Source organism: Ambystoma mexicanum, chromosome 2q (genome assembly GCF_040938575.1).
Source record: "Ambystoma mexicanum isolate Mex_15411 chromosome 2q, UKY_AmexF1_1, whole genome shotgun sequence".
Lineage (NCBI taxonomy): Eukaryota > Metazoa > Chordata > Amphibia > Caudata > Ambystomatidae > Ambystoma > Ambystoma mexicanum.
Window position 1 is genome coordinate 1,487,556,815 of NC_090924.1, and position 19,789 is coordinate 1,487,576,603.

Below are 19,789 nucleotides of genomic sequence, written 5' to 3' on the forward strand. Positions count from 1 at the left end.
GTGGTGAGCCGGGCGGCTCACCACTGGGCCAATCACACAAGAGTGCGACTTGAGTTGCCAAGGCAACTCAGTCCAGGGTGCCTAAACCCCCTCCCACACATCCTGTAGACCCACACAGAGTGGTACCACTTTTGGAGGCTTCTGTGCAGAAGCCCGCCAAAAGTGGAACAAAGGGCTCGACTTGGGTTTGGAGTTACAGAGGCAAACACCTCATCTAAAAACCACCAGGACCACTCGCCTCCTTCACAGATGATATTACTTTCATCCTGACCGACAACACTAAGCCCAACTCACAGGTGCTGTTACTGGGTGACATCAACCTCGGCCTATCCGACCCTAAGGATCCTATGGCCACTGAGGTTGCTAGTATCTTCTCCAACTTAGGCTTCCAGCAACGCATTCTCGAACCTACCCACAACAAGGGTAGAACGCTCAATTGGATTGTAGATTTAAAGTGTAATACATCGATAAGTTCTAACTGTGCCTGTGCCTGGTCTGACCACCATATGTTAGGGAGAATTCTCTTATAAGGCTAATTTCCCAAACCTAGTGAGTCCCACAGCAGCTTTGCTGGATTTTTGGGGTTTGTTTTTTTCTCCTGCTAAGAGTGAGACTCTTTTCCTCCCACTCTTAGGCATGATTTGAGGTATGTCTTTGACTTTTTGTGTGCTTATGGACTATGTTTTTTTTTTACTCCATAGGGTAGCATCTTTTTTTGTGTATGTGTTACACAGCACCCTCAGTGCAGTAACACAGGGGTGTCATAGTGACCCCCAAACATAGACTCCATACCCTGGGACTGACTACTGTCTCCCAGGGCATGTAAAGTCACCATTGACTTTACTAGTCCAAAATTGTGAACAGAACCAATACACACCATCATATTGTGGAAGGGGTTAATTCGATTGCCCCTGGGTCTGTTTTCAAGGGGGCACTGTCCAGTCCCCCCTTGTCGAGTTTCTGGCTGGTGGCAGTGGTTACCACGCAAAATATTTCACCAGAATATTTCCTATGGGATTTTCCCATTCATTTTAAACGCACCACTTTTTGGTACAATGTTAAAGATACCGCCGGTTTATTTATTTAATATTAAATCACCGGTTGGGTCTTTTTGCCAGAACTCTTTTCTAAAATGGTGTTCGTGTCCGTCTCTGTAACTCCAACCAAGGTCGGGCCCTTTGTTCCACTTTTTGGCAGGCTTCTCCACAGAAGCCCTCCAACTGGTGCCACTCTGTCTGGGTTCCACAGGATGTGTGAGTGGGGGAATTGGCACCCTGGACTGCGTTGCCTTAGCAACCCAAGTCGCACTCTGTTCTGATTGGGCCAGTGGTGAGCCGCCCGGCTCACCACTTAGCATGTTTGAGTGACAGCTAGGCTGTTGAATGGGGTTTTTTCTGCATAAAAGCAGGGCTTTTTGGACTGGAACTTCAGAAGTCGCCACAGGACCTAAGAAATCCAAAGAGGGGAGAAGCTGAGCCATCTGCAACGTCGACACCACCGGTGGAGCCCTGCTTCAACGACCTCACCACTTTCCCGACGACAAGAGAAGATCTTCTGCTGAAAGAGTCTTCTTCCTCTGAGCTGGTGGGATCAACCACTTCGCCATTTCGCCTTCCAGGACGTCTCTTGGTCGAATCGCCCGTGCCAAGCACCCCGGCGGCCGGATAGCCAAGCTGCACCACTGTGACCGCGAATACCAGGAACGCACCTTTTAACCGACGAACTCCGCGGCTGGCTTCTTCCCTGGGCAGTGCAACGACTCCAAGTTTCCTCCTCGACGAGATCCTCTCTTCCCCTGGTCGAAACCACAAACTGCACCCGCTGCCAGGAACAACTGCCACCACTGGATCTTCCTCAACTTTAAAGGTACTGTGTTCCACCTGGCTTCCCTTTCTTCGGTTTGCTCAAGGTGGCCCTTAAATCCTTGCCTTTCCAACTGGGTTGGCCCCCAGACCTTCTAACTTTATCTTTTGAACCACCCTAACCTCTTTTGAACATTTCTACAAAGACTTGAATGCATTTCGCAACTGTGTGATCTTGGGCACATTTCACCTTGCTCCATTTAAAGTGGGCCTGGCCCATGAACTTTGGCTCTACAGTAGACTCTGCCTTCACTAACTTGTTTTTGTCTCTTAAAAGTGTTGGGAACTGTCTTATCTTTATGACATGCCTTTTTCTCTCCCTTTTATTTAATTATTGGAGTGCCATCTAAGTTACGCGCTCACCTCTGTTTTGACAAAAAGTGGTGTTTTAACTTAGACGTGTCTAAATAATTCTTAAGGGAGGTGTGTATACTTTTCTGATTGTGTTTTTGAACTTGCTTTGATTAATAGTGCTAGTGTATTTTCTAAAGTGTGTGTTAAATAAATAATGATATACTTTTGATACAAAGCTCTGGTCAGTGTTTGCTTGTTCTACTGTGTTTTTGGCCCTATTGTGTATACTCCACATACGGCCTAACTCATCTTGAGAGAAGTCTGACTGCTCAGCCACAGCTACCAGGTAAATCTGGGTGGTGCAGACTGCTACCAATTGGGTTTACTGCTTACTCCTGTAGTCTTAATCTTTTTGCAGTGGTCCCCAAGGGAACTGCACAGGATTCTGCCTAACAGAGAGGGAGAGAGCGCGGCCCCAGGGAAGCCGCAAGCAAAATAACAAGAAGGCAGGTTACGGAGCGGCGGAGAACCGACTTCCATAAGTGGGGGGAGGGCAAGGCTCAGCAAAAGGCAGGAGCACGGAGGAAAGACAGAGAAACAACTAGCGTCTTACCCAGAGAAAAACTGGGTTGCAACGCACTGGACTGTACACCAGAAACAACTAAGTAACTGGCAGAGCCATCTTGGAAAAAACACTAGACCGTGTCTAGTGGAACGTGAACAATGTGACGGCCAGCTAGTGGAGTCGCCATTGATGCCAGCATTTCCAAGGGCGAAGCATGACAGTATGACCCCTCTTCCTCGGGGGACCTCTGGTTTTCCTGGATGCCGCAGATGAAATAGTCTTATCAAACGTGGGGCACGGATGTGACTCCTGGGTTCCCAAGTCCTTTCAGCCTAGGGTAGCCCTTCCAATGTACAAGCTATTGGAAAGTACCTCTCTTGTACCAGGAGTCTATAACTCTTGAGACTTCGTATTCATCGGATTCTTAATGTTTGGGTGCTCTAAGTCTGGGAATCTTGCGTCCATATGGGTCTATACAGTATTCTTTCAAGAGAGAGGAATGGAATACCGGGTGTACACTTCTCAAGCTGGTCTGCAAATGAAGGTGGGAAGCTACAGGATTGATCTTATAACTTATGGTATAAGGTTTGAGAAACCGGGGGTGGGGGGCAAACTTTCCTTCATGAACCCACCTAGAAAGGAATTTGGTGGAGAGTCATACCTGTGTTCCCTTGTCCCAAGAAGGGTTCTTGCTCCTCTTCTCGTCAGCTCAGGTCTTGTAGCCTTTCCTACGTTTCTCTAAGGACAGAAGTGCAGTTTTATGGGTCTGTCTGAGGTCGCACAGTAGGTGGTCGATAGCAGGGGTCTTGCAGGTGGTCTTGTAGGTGGTCGATAGCAGGGGTCTATTAAGACTGGGTACTGTACCTATGCAGGGTAAATGTACCTGCTCAGTGGCCTACAGCCTGTACACCTGTCTTGCACCTTTTATTATTAGACTGGGTCCTGTGCCTATGCAGGGTAGATGTACCTGGTCCGTGGCCTACAGCCTGTACACTCGAACCTTCTATTATTAGACTGGATCCTGTGCCTATGCCGGGCAGATGAACCGGCTCCATGGCCTACAGCCTGAACTCCTGCCTCGTACCTTCTATTATTAGACTGGGTCCTGTGCCTATGCAGGGTAGATGTACCTGCTCAGTGGCCTACAGCCTGTACACCTGCCTTGCACCTTCTATTAGACTGGGTCCTGTACCTATGCAGGGTAGATGTACCTTCTCCGTGGCCTACAGCCTGTACACCTGCCTTGCATCTTCTATTAGACTGGGTCCTGTACCTATGCAGGGTAGATGAACCTGCTCAGTGGCCTACAGCCTGTACACCTGCCTTGCATCTTCTATTAGACTGGGTCCTGTGCCTATGCAGGGTAGATGTACCTGCTCAGTGGCCTACAGCCTGTACACCTGCCTTGCATCTTCTATTAGACTGGGTCCTGTACCTATGCAGGGTAGATTAATCTGCTCCGTGGCCTACAGCCTGTACTCCTGCCTTGCATCTATTAGACTGGGTCCTGTACCTATGCAGGGTAGATGAACCTGGTCCATGGCCTACAGCCTGTACACCTGCCTTGCATCTTCTATTAGACTGGGTCCTGTACCTATGCAGGGTAGATGTACCTGCTCCGTGGCCTACAGCCTGTACACCTGCCTTGCATCTTCTATTAGACTGGGTCCTGTACCTATGCAGGGTAGATGTACCTGCTCCGTGGCCTACAGCCTGTACACTCGCACCTTCTATTATTAGACTGGGTCCTGTGCCTATGCAGGGCAGATGTACCTGCTCTGTGGCCTACAGCCTGTACACCTGCCTTGCATCTTCTATTAAGACTGGGTACTGTACCTATGCAGGGTAGATGTACCTGCTCAGTGGCCTACAGCCTGTACACCTGTCTTGCACCTTTTACTATTAGACTGGGTCCTGTGCCTATGCAGGGTAGATGTACCTGCTCCGTGGCCTACAGCCTGTACACTCGCACCTTCTATTATTAGACTGGGTCCTGTGCCTATGCAGGGCAGATGAACCTGCTCCATGGCCTACAGCCTGAACTCCTGCCTCGTACCTTCTATTATTAGACTGGGTCCTGTGCCTATGCAGGGTAGATGTACCTGCTCAGTGGCCTACAGCCTGTACACCTGTCTTGCACCTTTTATTATTAGACTGGGTCATGTGCCTATGCAGGGTAGATGTACCTGCTCTGTGGCCTACAGCCTGTACACTCGTACCTTCTATTATTAGACTGGGTCCTGTGCCTATGCAGGGCAGATGTACCTGCTCCGTGGCCTACAGCCTGTACACCTGCCTTGCATCTTCTATTAAGACTGGGTACTGTACCTATGCAGGGTAGATGTACCTGCTACGTGGCCTACAGCCTGTACACCTGTCTCGCACCTTCTATTATTAGACTGGGCCCTGTGCCTATGCAGGGTAGATGTACCTGCTCCGTGGCCTACAGCCTGTGCACCTCCCTTACTTCTTCTATTAGACTGGGTCCTGTGCCTATGCAGGGTAGATGTACCTGCTCCGTGGCCTACAGCCTGTACGCCTGCCTTGCATCTTCTATTAGACTGGGTCCTGTACCTATGCAGGGTAGATGTACCTGCTCCGTGGCCTACAGCCTGTACACCTGCCTTGCATCTTGTATTAGACTAGGTCCTGTGCCTATGCAGGGTAGATGTACCTGCTCAGTGGCCTACAGCCTGTACACCTGCCTTGCATCTTCTATTAGACTGGGGCTTGTGACTATGCAGGGTAGATGTACCTGCTCCGTGGCCTACAGCCTGTACACCTGCCTTGCATCTTCTATTAGACTGGGTCTCGTATCTTTGCAGGGTAGATGTACCTGCTCAGTGGCCTACAGCCTGTACACCTGCCTTGCATCTTCTATTAGACTGGGTCCTGTACCTATGCAGGGTAGATGAACCTGCTCCGTGGCCTACAGCCTGTACACCTGCCTTGCATCTTCTATTAGACTGGGTCCTGTACCTATGCGGGGTAGATGAACCTGCTCCGTGGCCTACAGCCTGTACACCTGCCTTGCATCTTCTATTAGACTGGGTCCTGTACCTATGCAGGGTACATGTACCTGCTCCGTGGCCTACAGCCTGTACACCTGCCTTGCATCTTCTATTAGACTGGGTCCTGTACCTATGCAGGGTAGATGTACCTGCTCCGTGGCCTACACCCCGTACACCCGTCTCACACCTTCTATTATTAGACTGGGTACTGTACCTATGCAGGGTAGATGTACCTGCTCAGTGGCCTACAGCCTGTACACCTGCCTTGCATCTTCGATTAGACTGGGTCCTGTACCTATGCAGGGTAGATGTACCTGCTCCGTGGCCTACAGCCTGTACACCTGCCTTGCATCTTCTATTAGACTGGGTCCTGTACCTATGCAGGGTAGATGAACCTGCTCAGTGGCCTACAGCCTGTACACCTGCCTTGCATCTTCTATTAGACTGGGTCCTGTGCCTATGCAGGGTAGATGTACCTGCTCAGTGGCCTACAGCCTGTACACCTGCCTTGCATCTTCTATTAGACTGGGTCCTGTACCTATGCAGGGTAGATGAACCTGCTCCGTGGCCTACAGCCTGTACACCTGCCTTGCATCTATTAGACTGGGTCCTGTACCTATGCAGGGTAGATGAACCTGCTCCATGGCCTACAGCCTGTACACCTGCCTTGCATCTTCTATTAGACTGGGTCCTGTACCTATGCAGGGTAGATGTACCTGCTCCGTGGCCTACAGCCTGTACACCTGCCTTGCATCTTCTATTAGACTGGGTCCTGTACCTATGCAGGGTAGATGTACCTGCTCTGTGGCCTACAGCCTGTACACTCGCACCTTCTATTATTAGACTGGGTCCTGTGCCTATGCAGGGCAGATGTACCTGCTCCGTGGCCTACAGCCTGTACACCTGCCTTGCATCTTCTATTAAGACTGGGTACTGTACCTATGCAGGGTAGATGTACCTGCTCAGTGGCCTACAGCCTGTACACCTGTCTTGCACCTTTTATTATTAGACTGGGTCCTGTGCCTATGCAGGGTAGATGTACCTGCTCCGTGGCCTACAGCCTGTACACTCGAACCTTCTATTATTAGACTGGGTCCTGTGCCTATGCAGGGCAGATGAACCTGCTCCATGGCCTAAAGCCTGAACTCCTGCCTCGTACCTTCTATTATTAGACTGGGTCCTGTGCCTATGCAGGGTAGATGTACCTGCTCAGTGGCCTACAGCCTGTACACCTGCCTTGCATCTTCTATTAGACTGGGTCCTGTACCTATGCAGGGTAGATGTACCTTCTCTGTGGCCTACAGCCTGTACACCTGCCTTGCATCTTCTATTAGACTGGGTCCTGTACCTATGCAGGGTAGATGAACCTGCTCAGTGGCCTACAGCCTGTACACCTGCCTTGCATCTTCTATTAGACTGGGTCCTGTGCCTATGCAGGGTAGATGTACCTGCTCAGTGGCCTACAGCCTGTACACCTGCCTTGCATCTTCTATTAGACTGGGTCCTGTACCTATGCAGGGTAGATTAACCTACTCTGTGGCCTACAGCCTGTACACCTGCCTTGCATCTATTAGACTGGGTCCTGTACCTATGCAGGGTAGATGAACCTGCTCCATGGCCTACAGCCTGTACACCTGCCTTGCATCTTCTATTAGACTGGGTCCTGTACCTATGCAGGGTAGATGTACCTGCTCCTTGGCCTACAGCCTGTACACCTGCCTTGCATCTTCTATTAGACTGGGTCCTGTACCTATGCAGGGTAGATGTACCTGCTCCGTGGCCTACAGCCTGTACACTCGCACCTTCTATTATTAGACTGGGTCCTGTGCCTATGCAGGGCAGATGTACCTGCTCCGTGGCCTACAGCCTGTACACCTGCCTTGCATCTTCTATTAAGACTGGGTACTGTACCTATGCGGGGTAGATGTACCTGCTCAGTGGCCTACAGCCTGTACACCTGTCTTGCACCTTTTATTATTAGACTGGGTCCTGTGCTTATGCAGGGTAGATGTACCTGCTCCGTGGCCTACAGCCTGTACACTCGCACCTTCTATTATTAGACTGGGTCCTGTGCCTATGCAGGGCAGATGAACCTGCTTCATGGCCTACAGCCTGAACTCCTGCCTCGTACCTTCTATTATTAGACTGGGTCCTGTGCCTATGCAGGGTAGATGTACCTGCTCAGTGGCCTACAGCCTGTACACCTGTCTTGCACCTTTTATTATTAGACTGGGTCCTGTGCCTATGCAGGGTAGATGTACCTGCTCCGTGGCCTACAGCCTGTACACTCGCACCTTCTATTATTAGACTGGGTCCTGTGCCTATGCAGGGCAGATGTACCTGCTCCGTGGCCTACAGCCTGTACACCTGCCTTGCATCTTCTATTAAGACTGGGTACCGTACCTATGCAGGGTAGATGTACCTGCTCCGTGGCCTACAGCCTGTACACCTGTCTCGCACCTTCTATTATTAGACTGGGCCCTGTGCCTATGCAGGGTAGATGTACCTGCTCCGTGGCCTACAGCCTCTACACCTGCCTTACTTCTTCTATTAGACTGGGTCCTGTGCCTATGCAGGGTAGATGTACCTGCTCCGTGGCCTACAGCCTGTACGCCTGCCTTGCATCTTCTATTAGACTGGGTCCTGTACCTATGCTGGGTAGATGTACCTGCTCCGTGGCCTACAGCCTGTACACCTGCCTTGCATCTTCTATTAGACTGGGTCCTGCACCTATGCAGGGTAGATGTACCTGCTCAGTGGCCTACAGCCTGTACACCTGCCTTTCATCTTCTATTAGACTGGGTCCTGTACCTATGCAGGGTAGATGTACCTGCTCCGTGGCCTACACCCCGTACACCAGTCTCGCACCTTCTATTATTAGACTGGGTACTGTACCTATGCAGGGTAGATGTACCTGCTCAGTGGCATACAGCCTGTACACCAGCCTTGCATCTTCTATTAGACTGGGTCCTGTACCTATGCAGGGTAGATGTACCTGCTCCGTGGCCTACAGCCTGTACACCTGCCTTGCATCTTCTATTAGACTGGGTCCTGTACCTATGCAGGGTAGATGAACCTGCTCCGTGGCCTACAGCCTGTACACCTGCCTTGCATCTTCTATTAGACTGGGTCCTGTACCTATGCAAGGTAGATGAACCTGCTCCATGGCCTACAGCCTGTACACCTGCCTTGCATCTTCTATTAGACTGGGTCCTGTGCCTATGCAGGGTAGATGTACCTGCTCCGTGGCCTACAGCCTGTACACCTGCCTTGCATCTTCTATTAGACTGCGTCCTGTGCCTATGCAGGGTAGATGAACCTGCTCCGTGGCCTACAGCCTGTACACCTGTCTCGCACCTTCTATTATTAGACTGGGTCGTGTGCCTATGCAGGGCAGATGAACCTGCTCCATGGCCTACAGCCTGAACTCCTGCCTCGTACCTTCTATTATTAGACTGGGTCCTGTGCCTATGCAGGGTAGATGTACCTGCTCAGTGGCCTACAGCCTGTACACCTGTCTCGCACCTTCTATTATTAGACTGGGTCCTGTGCCTATGCAGGGTAGATGTACCTGCTCCGTGGCCTACAACCTGTACACTCGCACCTTCTATTATTAGACTGGGTCCTGTGCCTATGCAGGGCAGATGTACCTGCTCCGTGGCCTACAGCCTGTACACCTTCTATTAAGACTGGTTACTGTACCTATGCAGGGTAGATGTACCTGCTCCGTGGCCTACAGCCTGTACACCTGTCTCACACCTTCTATTATTAGACTGGGCCCTGTGCCTATGCAGGGTAGATGTACCTGCTCCGTGGCCTACAGCCTGTACACCTGCCTTACATCTTCTATTAGACTGGGTCCTGTGCCTATGCAGGGTAGATGTACCTGCTCCGTGGCCTACAGCCTGTACGCCTGCCTTGCATCTTCTATTAGACTGGGTCCTGTACCTATGCAGGGTAGATGTACCTGCTCCGTGGCCTACAGCCTGTACACCTTCTATTAAGACTGGTTACTGTACCTATGCAGGGTATATGTACCTGCTCCGTGGCCTACAGACTGTACACTTGTCTCGCACCTTCTATTATTAGACTGGGCCCTGTGCCTATGCAGGGTAGATGTACCTGCTCCGTGGCCTACAGCCTGTACACCTGCCTTACATCTTCTATTAGACTGGGTCCTGTGCCTATGCAGGGTAGATGTACCTGCTCCGTGGCCTACAGCCTGTACGCCTGCCTTGCATCTTCTATTAGACTGGGTCCTGTACCTATGCAGGGTAGATGTACCTGCTCCGTGGCCTACAGCCTGTACACCCGCCTTGCATCTTCTATTAGACTGGGTCCTGTACCTATGCAGGGTAGATGTACCTGCTCAGTGGCCTACAGCATGTACACCTGCCTTTCATCTTCTATTAGACTGGGTCCTGTACCTATGCAGGGTAGATGTACCTGCTCCGTGGCCTACACCCCGTACACCAGTCTCGCACCTTCTATTATTAGACTGGGTACTGTACCTATGCAGGGTAGATGTACCTGCTCAGTGGCATACAGCCTGTACACCAGCCTTGCATCTTCTATTAGACTGGGTCCTGTACCTCTGCAGGGTAGATGTACCTGCTCCGTGGCCTACAGCCTGTAAACCTGCCTTGCATCTTCTATTAGACTGGGTCCTGTACCTATGCAGGGTAGATGAACCTGCTCAGTGGCCTACAGACTGTACACCTACCTCGCACCTTCTATTATTAGACTGGGTCCTGTGCCTATGCAGGGTAGATGTACCTGCTCCGTGGCCTACAGCCTGTACACCTGCCTTGCATCTTCTATTAGACTGGGTCCTGTGCCTATGCAGGGTAGATATACCTGCTCTGTGGCCTACAGCCTGTACACCTGCCTTGCATCTTCTATTAGACTGGGTCCTGTACCTATGCAGGGTATATGAACCTGCTCTGTGGCCTACAGCCTGTACACCTGCCTTGCATCTTCTATTAGACTGGCTCCTGTACCTATGCAGGGTACATGAACCTGCTCCGTGGCCTACAGCCTATACACCTGCCTTGAATCTTCTATTAGACTGGGTCCTGTACCTTTGCAGGGTAGATGTACCTGCTCCGTGGCCTACAGTCTGTACACCTGCCTTGCATCTTCTATTAGACTGGGTCCTGTACCTATGCAGGGTAGATGTACCTGCTCTGTCGCCTACAGCCTTTACACCTGCCTTGCATCTTCTATTAGACTGGGTCCTGTACCTTTGCAGGGTAGATGTACCTGCTCTGTGGCCTACAGCCTGTACACCTGCCTTGCATCTTCTATTAGACTGGGTCCTGTACCTATGCAGGGTAGATGAACCTGCTCAGTGGCCTACAGCCTGTACACCTGCCTTGCATCTTCTAGTAGACTGGGTCCTGTGCCTATGCAGGGTAGATGAACCTGCTCCGTGGCCTACAGCCTGAACACCTGCCTCGCACCTTCTATTATTAGACTTTATCCTGTGCCTATGCAGGGTAGATGTACCTGCTCTGTGGCCTACAGCCTGTACACCTGCATTGCACCTTCTAGTATTAGACTGGGTCCTTTGCCTATGCAGGGTAGATGTACCTGCTCCGTGGCCTACAGTCTGTACACCTGTTTTGCATCTTCAATTATACTGGGTCCTGTGCCTATGCAGGGTAGATGTACCTGCTCCGTGGCCTATAGCCTGTACACCTGCCTTGCATCTTCTAATAGATTGGGTACTGTACCTATGCAGGGTAGATGTACCTGCTCAGTGGCCTACAGCCTGTACACCTGCCTTGCATCTTCTATTAGACTGGGCCCTGTACCTATGCAGGGTAGATGTACCTGCTCAGTGGCCTACAGCCTGTACACCTGCCTTGCATCTTCTATTAGACTGGGTCCTGTACCTATGCAGGGTAGATGTACCTGCTCAGTGGCCTACAGCCTGTACACCTGCCTTGCATCTTCTATTAGACTGGGTCCTGTGCCTGTGCAGGGTAGATGGACCTGCTCAGTGGCCTACAGCCTGTACACCTGCCTTGCATCTTCTATTAGACTGGGTCCTGTGACTGTGCAGGGTAGATGAACCTGCTCAGTGGCCTACAGCCTGTACACCTGCCTTGCATCTTCTATTAGACTGGGTCCTGTGCCTGTACAGGGTAGATGAACCTGCTCCGTGGCCTACAGCCTGAACACCTGCCTAGCACCTTCTATTATTAGACTTTATCCTGCGCCTATGCAGGGTAGATGTACCTGCTCTGTGGCCTACAGCCTGTACACCTGCCTTGCATCTTCTATTAGACTGGGCCCTGTGCCTATGCAGGGTAGATGTACCTGCTCAGTGGCCTACAGCCTGTACACCTGCCTTGCATCTTCTATTAGACTGGGTCCTGTGCCTATGCAGGGTAGATGTAGCTGCTCAGTGGCCTACAGCCTGTACACCTGCCTTGCATCTTCTATTAGACTGGTCCTGTGACTATGCAGGGTAGATGTACCTGCTCCGTGGCCTACAGCCTGTACACCTGCCTTGCATCTTCTATTAGACTGGGCCTGTGCCTATGCAGGGTAGATGTACCTGCTCCGTGGCCTACAGCCTGTTCACCTGCCTTGCATCTTCTATTAGCCTGGGTCCTGTGCCTATGCAGGGTAGATGAACCTGCTCAGGTGCCTACAGCCTGTACACCTGCCTCGCACCTTCTATTATTAGACTTTACCCTGTGCCTGTGCAGGGTAGATGTACCTGCTCCGTGGCCTACAGCCTGTACACCCGCCTATCATCTTCTATTAGACTGGGTCCTGTGCCTGTGCAGGGTAGATGTACCTGGCAGTGGCCTACAGCCTGTACACCCGCCTCGCATCTTCTATTAGACTGGGTCCTGTGCCTGTGCAGGGTAGATGAACCTGCTCCGTGGCCTACAGCCTGAACACCTGCCTAGCACCTTCTATTATTAGAATTTATCCTGTGCCTATGCAGGGTAGATGTACCTGCTCTGTGGCCTACAGCCTGTACACCTGCCTTGCATCTTCTATTAGACCGGGTCCTGCACCTATGCTGGGTAGATGTACCTGCTCCGTGGCCTACAGCCTGAACACCTGCCTAGCACCTTCTATTATTAGACTTTATCCTGTGCCTATGCAGGGTAGATGTACCTGCTCTGTGGCCTACAGCCTGTACACCTGCCTTGCATCTTCTATTAGACTGGGCCCTGTGCCTATGCAGGGTAGATGTACCTGCTCAGTGGCCTACAGCCTGTACACCTGCCTTGCATCTTCTATTAGACCGGGTCCTGCACCTATGCTGGGTGGATGTACCTGCTCCGTGGCCTACAGCCTGAACACCTGCCTAGCACCTTCTATTATTAGACTTTATCCTGTGCCTATGCAGGGTAGATGTACCTGCTCTGTGGCCTACAGCCTGTACACCTGCCTTGCATCTTCTATTAGACTGGGCCCTGTGCCTATGCGGGGTAGATGTACCTGCTCAGTGGCCTACAGCCTGTACACCTGCCTTGCATCTTCTATTAGACTGGGTCCTGTGCCTGTGCAGGGTAGATGTACCTGCTCTGTGGCCTACAGCTTGTACACCCGCCTCGCATCTTCTATTAGACTGGGTCCTGTGCCTGTGCAGGGTAGATGTACCTGCTCAGTGGCCTACAGCCTGTACACCCGCCTCGCATCTTGTATTAGACTGGGTCCTGTGTCTATGCAGGGTAGGTGTACCTGCTCAGTGGCCTACAGCCTGTACACCCGCCTCGCATCTTCTATTAGACTGGGTCCTGTGCCTGTGCAGGGTAGATGTACCTGCTCAGTGGCCTACAGCCTGTACACCCACCTCGCATCTTCTATTAGACTGGGCCTGTGCCTGTGCAGGGTAGATGTACCTGCTCAGTGGCCTACAGCCTGTACACCTGCCTCGCACCTTCTAACATTAGACTGGGTACTGTACCTATGCAGGGTAGATGTACCTGCTCAGTGGCCTACAGCCTGTACACCCGCCTCGCATCTTCTATCAGACTGGGCCCTGTGCCTGTGCAGGGTAGATGTACCTGCTCCGTGGCCTACAGCCTGTACACCTGCCTTGCATCTTCTATTAGACTGGATCCTGTGCCTGTGCAGGGTAGATGTACCTGCTCAGTGGCCTACAGCCTGTACACCTGCCTTGCATCTATTAGACTGGGTCCTGTACCTATGCAGGGTAGATGTACCTGCTCAGTGGCCTACAGCCTGTACACCTGCCTTTCATCTTCTATTAGACTGGGTCCTGTACCTATGCAGGGTAGATGTACCTGCTCTGTGGCCTACAGCCTGTACACTGGCACCTTCTATTATTAGACTGGGTCCTGTGCCTATGCAGGGCAGATGTACCTGCTCCGTGGCCTACAGCCTGTACACCTGTCTCGCACCTTCTATTATTAGACTGGGTCCTGTGCCTGTGCAGGGTAGATGTACCTGCTCAGTGGCCTACAGCCTGTACACCTGCCTTGCATCTTCTATTAGACTGGGTCCTGTGCCTATGTAGGGTAGATGTACCTGCTCAGTGGCCTACAGCCTGTACACCTGCCTTGCATCTTCTATTAGACTGGGTACTGTGCCTATGTAGGGTAGATGTACCTGCTCAGTGGCCTACAGCCTGTACACCCGCCTCGCACCTTCTATCATTAGACTGGGTACTGTACCTGTGCAGAGTAGATGAACCTGCTCCGTAGCCTACAGCCTGTACACCTGCCTTGCATCTTCTATTAGACTGGGTCCTGTGCCTGTGCAGGGTAGATGTACCTGCTCAGTGGCCTACAGCCTGTACACCTGCCTCGCATCTTCTATTAGAAAGGGTCCTGTGCCTGTGCAGGGTAGATGTACCTGCTCAGTGGCCTACAGCCTGTACACCTGCCTCGCATCTTCTATTAGACTGGGTCCTGTGCCTGTGCAGGGTAGATGTACCTGCTCAGTGGCCTACAGCCTGTACACCTGCCTCGCATCTTCTATTTGACTGGGTCCTGTGCCTGTGCAGGGTAGATGTACCTGCTCAGTGGACTACAGCCTGTACACCTGCCTCGCATCTTCTATTAGACTGGGTCCTGTGCCTGTGCAGGGTAGATGTACCTGCTCCGTGGCCTACAGCCTGTACACCTGCCTCGCATCTTCTATTAGACTGGGTCCTGTGCCTGTGCAGGGTAGATGTACCTGCTCCGTGGCCTACAGCCTGTACAGCTGCCTCGCATCTTCTATTAGAATGGGTCCTGTGCCTGTGCAGGGTAGATGTACCTGCTCCGTGGCCTACAGCCTGTACACCTGCCTCGCATCTTCTATTAGACTGGGTCCTGTGCCTGTGCAGGGTAGATGTACCTGCTAAGTGGCCTACAGCCTGTACACCTGCCTCCCAACTTCTATTAGAATGGGTCCTGTGCCTGTGCAGGGTAGATGTACCTGATCCGTGTCCTACAGCCTTTACACCTGCCTCGCATCTTCTATTAGAATGGGTCCTGTGCCCGTGCAGGGTAGATGTACCTGCTAAGTGGCCTACAGCCTGTACACCTGCCTCGCATCTTCTATTAGACTGGGTCCTGTGCCCGTGCAGGGTAGATGTACCTGCTCAGTGGCCTACAGCCTGTACACCTGCCTCGCATCTTCTATTAGACTGGGTCCTGTGCCCGTGCAGGGTAGATGTACCTGCTCAGGTGCCTACAGCCTGTACACCTGCCTCGCATCTTCTATTAGACTGGGTCCTGTGCCCTTGCAGGGTAGATGTACCTGCTCCGTGTCCTACAGCCTGTACACCTGCCTCGCATCTTCTATTAGAATGGGTCCTGTGCCCGTGCAGGGTAGATGTACCTGCTAAGTGGCCTACAGCCTGTACACCTGCCTCGCATCTTCTATTAGACTGGGTCCTGTGCCCGTGCAGGGTAGATGTACCTGCTCAGTGGCCTACAGCCTGTACACCTGCCTCGCATCTTCTATTAGACTGGGTCCTGCGCCCGTGCAGGGTAGATGTACCTGCTCAGTGGCCTACAGCCTGTACACCTGCCTCGCATCTTCTATTAGACTGGGTCCTGCACCCGTGAAGGGTAGATGTACCTGCTCCGTGGCCTACACCCTGTACACCTGCCTCGCATCTTCTATTAGAATGGGTCCTGTACCCGTGGAGGGTAGATGTACCTGCTCCGTGACCTACAGCCTGTACACCTGCCTCGCATCTTCTATTAAACTGGGTCCTGTGCCTGTGCAGGGTAGATGTACCTGCTAAGTGGCCTACAGCCTGTACACCTGCCTCGCATCTTCTATTAGAATGGGTCCTGTACCTGTGCAGGGTAGATGTACCTGCTCCGTGTCCTACAGCCTGTACACCTGCCTCGCATCTTCTATTAGACTGGGTCCTGTACCCGTGCAGGGTAGATGTACCTGCTCCGTGGCCTACACCCTGTACACCTGCCTCGCATCTTCTATTAGAATGGGTCCTGTACCTGTGCAGGGTAGATGTACCTGCTCCGTGGCCTACAGCCTGTACACCTGCCTCGCATCTTCTATTAGACTGGGTCCTGTGCCTGTGCAGGGTAGATGTACCTGCTAAGTGGCCTACAGCCTGTACACCTGCCTCGCATCTTCTATTAGAATGGGTCCTGTACCTGTGCAGGGTAGATGTACTTGCTCCGTGTCCTACAGCCTGTACACCTGCCTCGCATCTTCTATTAGAATGGGTCCTGTACCTGTGCAAGGTAGATGTACCTGCTAAGTGGCCTACAGCCTGTACACCTGCCTCGCATCTTCTATTAGAATGGGTCCTGTACCTGTGCAGGGTAGATGTACTCGCTCCGTGTCCTACAGCCTGTACACCTGCCTCGCATCTTCTATTAGAATGGGTCCTGTACCTGTGCAGGGTAGATGTACCTGCTCCGTGGCCTACAGCCTCTACACCTGCCTCGCATCTTCTATTAGACTGGGTCCTGTGCCTGTGCAGGGTAGATGTACCTGCTAAGTGGCCTACAGCCTGTACACCTGCCTCGCATCTTCTATTAGAATGGGTCCTGTACCTGTGCAGGGTAGATGTACTTGCTCCGTGTCCTACAGCCTGTACACCTGCCTCGCATCTTCTATTAGAATGGGTCCTGTACCTATGCAAGGTAGATGTACCTGCTAAGTGGCCTACAGTCTGTACACCTGCCTCGCATCTTCTATTAGAATGGGTCCTGTACCTGTGCAGGGTAGATGTACTTGCTCCGTGTCCTACAGCCTGTACACCTGCCTCGCATCTTCTATTAGAATGGGTCCTGTACCTATGCAAGGTAGATGTACCTGCTAAGTGGCCTACAGCCTGTACACCTGCCTCGCATCTTCTATTAGAATGGGTCCTGTACCTGTGCAGGGTAGATGTACTTGCTCCGTGTCCTACAGCCTGTACACCTGCCTCGCATCTTCTATTAGAATGGGTCCTGTACCTGTGCAAGGTAGATGTACCTGCTAAGTGGCCTACAGCCTGTACACCTGCCTCGCATCTTCTATTAGAATGGGTCCTGTACCTGTGCAGGGTAGATGTACTTGCTCCGTGTCCTACAGCCTGTACACCTGCCTCGCATCTTCTATTAGAATGGGTCCTGTACCTGTGCAGGGTAGATGTACTTGCTCCGTGTCCTACAGCCTGTACACCTGCCTCGCATCTTCTATTAGAATGGGTCCTGTACCTGTGCAGGGTAGATGTACCTGCTCAGTGGCCTACAGCCTGTACACCTGCCTCGCATCTTCTATTAGACTGGGTCCTGTGCCCGTGCAGGGTAGATGTACCTGCTCAGGTGCCTACAGCCTGTACACCTGCCTCGCATCTTCTATTAGACTGGGTCCTGTGCCTATGCAGGGTAGATGTACCTGCTCCGTGGGTCCTGTGCCTGTGCAGGGTAGATGTACCTGCTCAGTGGCCTACAGCCTGTACACCTGCCTCGCATCTTCTATTAGACTGGGTCCTGTGCCTATGCAGGGTAGATGTACCTGCTCCGTGGGTCCTGTGCCTGTGCAGGGTAGATGTACCTGCTCAGTGGCCTACAGCCTGTACCCCTGCCTCGCATCTTCTATTAGACTGGGTCCTGTGCCTGTGCAGGGTAGATGTACCTGCTCAGTGGCCTACAGCCTGTACACCTGCCTCGCATCTTCTATTAGAATGGGTCCTGTACCTGTGCAGGGTAGATGTACCTGCTCCGTGGTCTACAGCCTGTACACCTGCCTCGCACCTTCTATTAGACTGGGTCCTGTGCCTGTGCAGGGTAGATGTACCTGCTCAGTGGCCTACAGCCTGTACACCTGCCTCGCATCTTCTATTAGAATGGGTCCTGTACCTGTGCAGGGTAGATGTACCTGCTCAGTGGCCTACAGCCTGTACACCTGCCTCGCATCTTCTATTAGACTGGGTCCTGTGCCTGTGCAGAGTAGATGTACCTGCTAAGTGGCCTACAGCCTGTACACCTGCCTCGCATCTTCTATTAGACTGGGTCTTGTACCTATGCAGGCTAGATGTACCTGCTCAGTGGCCTACAGCCTGTACACCTGCCTCGCATCTTCTATTAGACTGGGTCCTGTGCCTGTGCAGGGTAGATGTACCTGCTCAGTGGCCTACAGCATGTACACCTGCCTCGCATCTTCTATTAGAGTGGGTCCTGTGCCTGTGCAGGGTAGATGTACCTGCTCAGTGGCCTACAGCCTGTATCTTCTATTAGACTGGGTCCTGTACCTGTGCAGGGTAGATGTACCTGCTCTGTGGCCTACAGCCTGTACACCTGCCTCGCACCTTCTATTAGACTGGGTACTGTGCAGGGTATATGTACCTGCTCAGTGGCCTACAGCCTGTACACCTGCCTCGCATCTTCTATTAGACTGGGTCCTGTGCCTGTGCAGGGTAGATGTACCTGCTCCGTGGTCTACAGCCTGTCCACCTGCCTCGCACCTTCTATTAGACTGGGTCCTGTGCCTGTGCAGGGTAGATGTACCTGCTCCGTGGCCTACAGCCTGTACACCTGCCTCGCACCTTCTATTAGAATGGGTCCTGTACCTGTGCAGGGTAGATGTACCTGCTCCGTGTCCTACAGCCTGTACACCTGCCTCGCATCTTCTATTAGACTGGGTCCTGTGCCTGTGCAGGGTAGATGTACCTGCTCAGTGGCCTACAGCCTGTACACCTGCCTCGCATCTTCTATTAGAATGGGTCCTGTGCCTGTGCAGGGTAGATGTACCTGCTCCGTGGTCTACAGCCTGTCCACCTGCCTCGCACCTTCTATTAGACTGGGTCCTGTGCCTGTGCAGGGTAGATGTACCTGCTCCGTGGCCTACAGCCTGTACACCTGCCTCGCACCTTCTATTAGAATGGGTCCTGTACCTGTGCAGGGTAGATGTACCTGCTCCGTGTCCTACAGCCTGTACACCTGCCTCGCATCTTCTATTAGACTGGGCCCTGTACCTGTGCAGGGTAGATGTACCTGCTCAGTGGCCTACAGCCTGTACACCTGCCTCGCATCTTCTATTAGAATGGGTCCTGTGCCTGTGCAGGGTAGATGTACCTGTTCAGTGGCCTACAGCCTGTACACCTGCCTCGCATCTTCTATTAGAATGGGTCCTGTGCCTGTGCAGGGTAGATGTACCTGCTCCGTGGTCTACAGCCTGTCCACCTGCCTCGCACCTTCTATTAGACTGGGTCCTGTGCCTGTGCAGGGTAGATGTACCTGCTCCGTGGCCTACAGCCTGTACACCTGCCTCGCACCTTCTATTAGAATGGGTCCTGTACCTGTGCAGGGTAGATGTACCTGCTCCGTGTCCTACAGCCTGTACACCTGCCTCGCATCTTCTATTAGACTGGGCCCTGTACCTATGCAGGGTAGATGTACCTGCTCAGTGGCCTACAGCCTGTACACCTGCCTCGCATCTTCTATTAGAATGGGTCCTGTGCCTGTGCAGGGTAGATGTACCTGTTCAGTGGCCTACAGCCTGTACACCTGCCTCGCATCTTCTATTAGAATGGGTCCTGTACCTATGCAGGGTAGATGTACCTGCTCAGTGGCCTACAGCCTGTACACCTGCCTCGCATCTTCTATTAG

General features: G+C 52.3%; 1 protein-coding gene across 2 annotated transcripts in view; it reads right to left on the reverse strand.

Moving 5' to 3' along the window:
- Nucleotides 1-19,789, reverse strand: part of LOC138570311 (zinc finger protein 84-like) — a 362,312-nt gene that overhangs the window by 325,691 nt on the left and 16,832 nt on the right. The window lies entirely within an intron of this gene.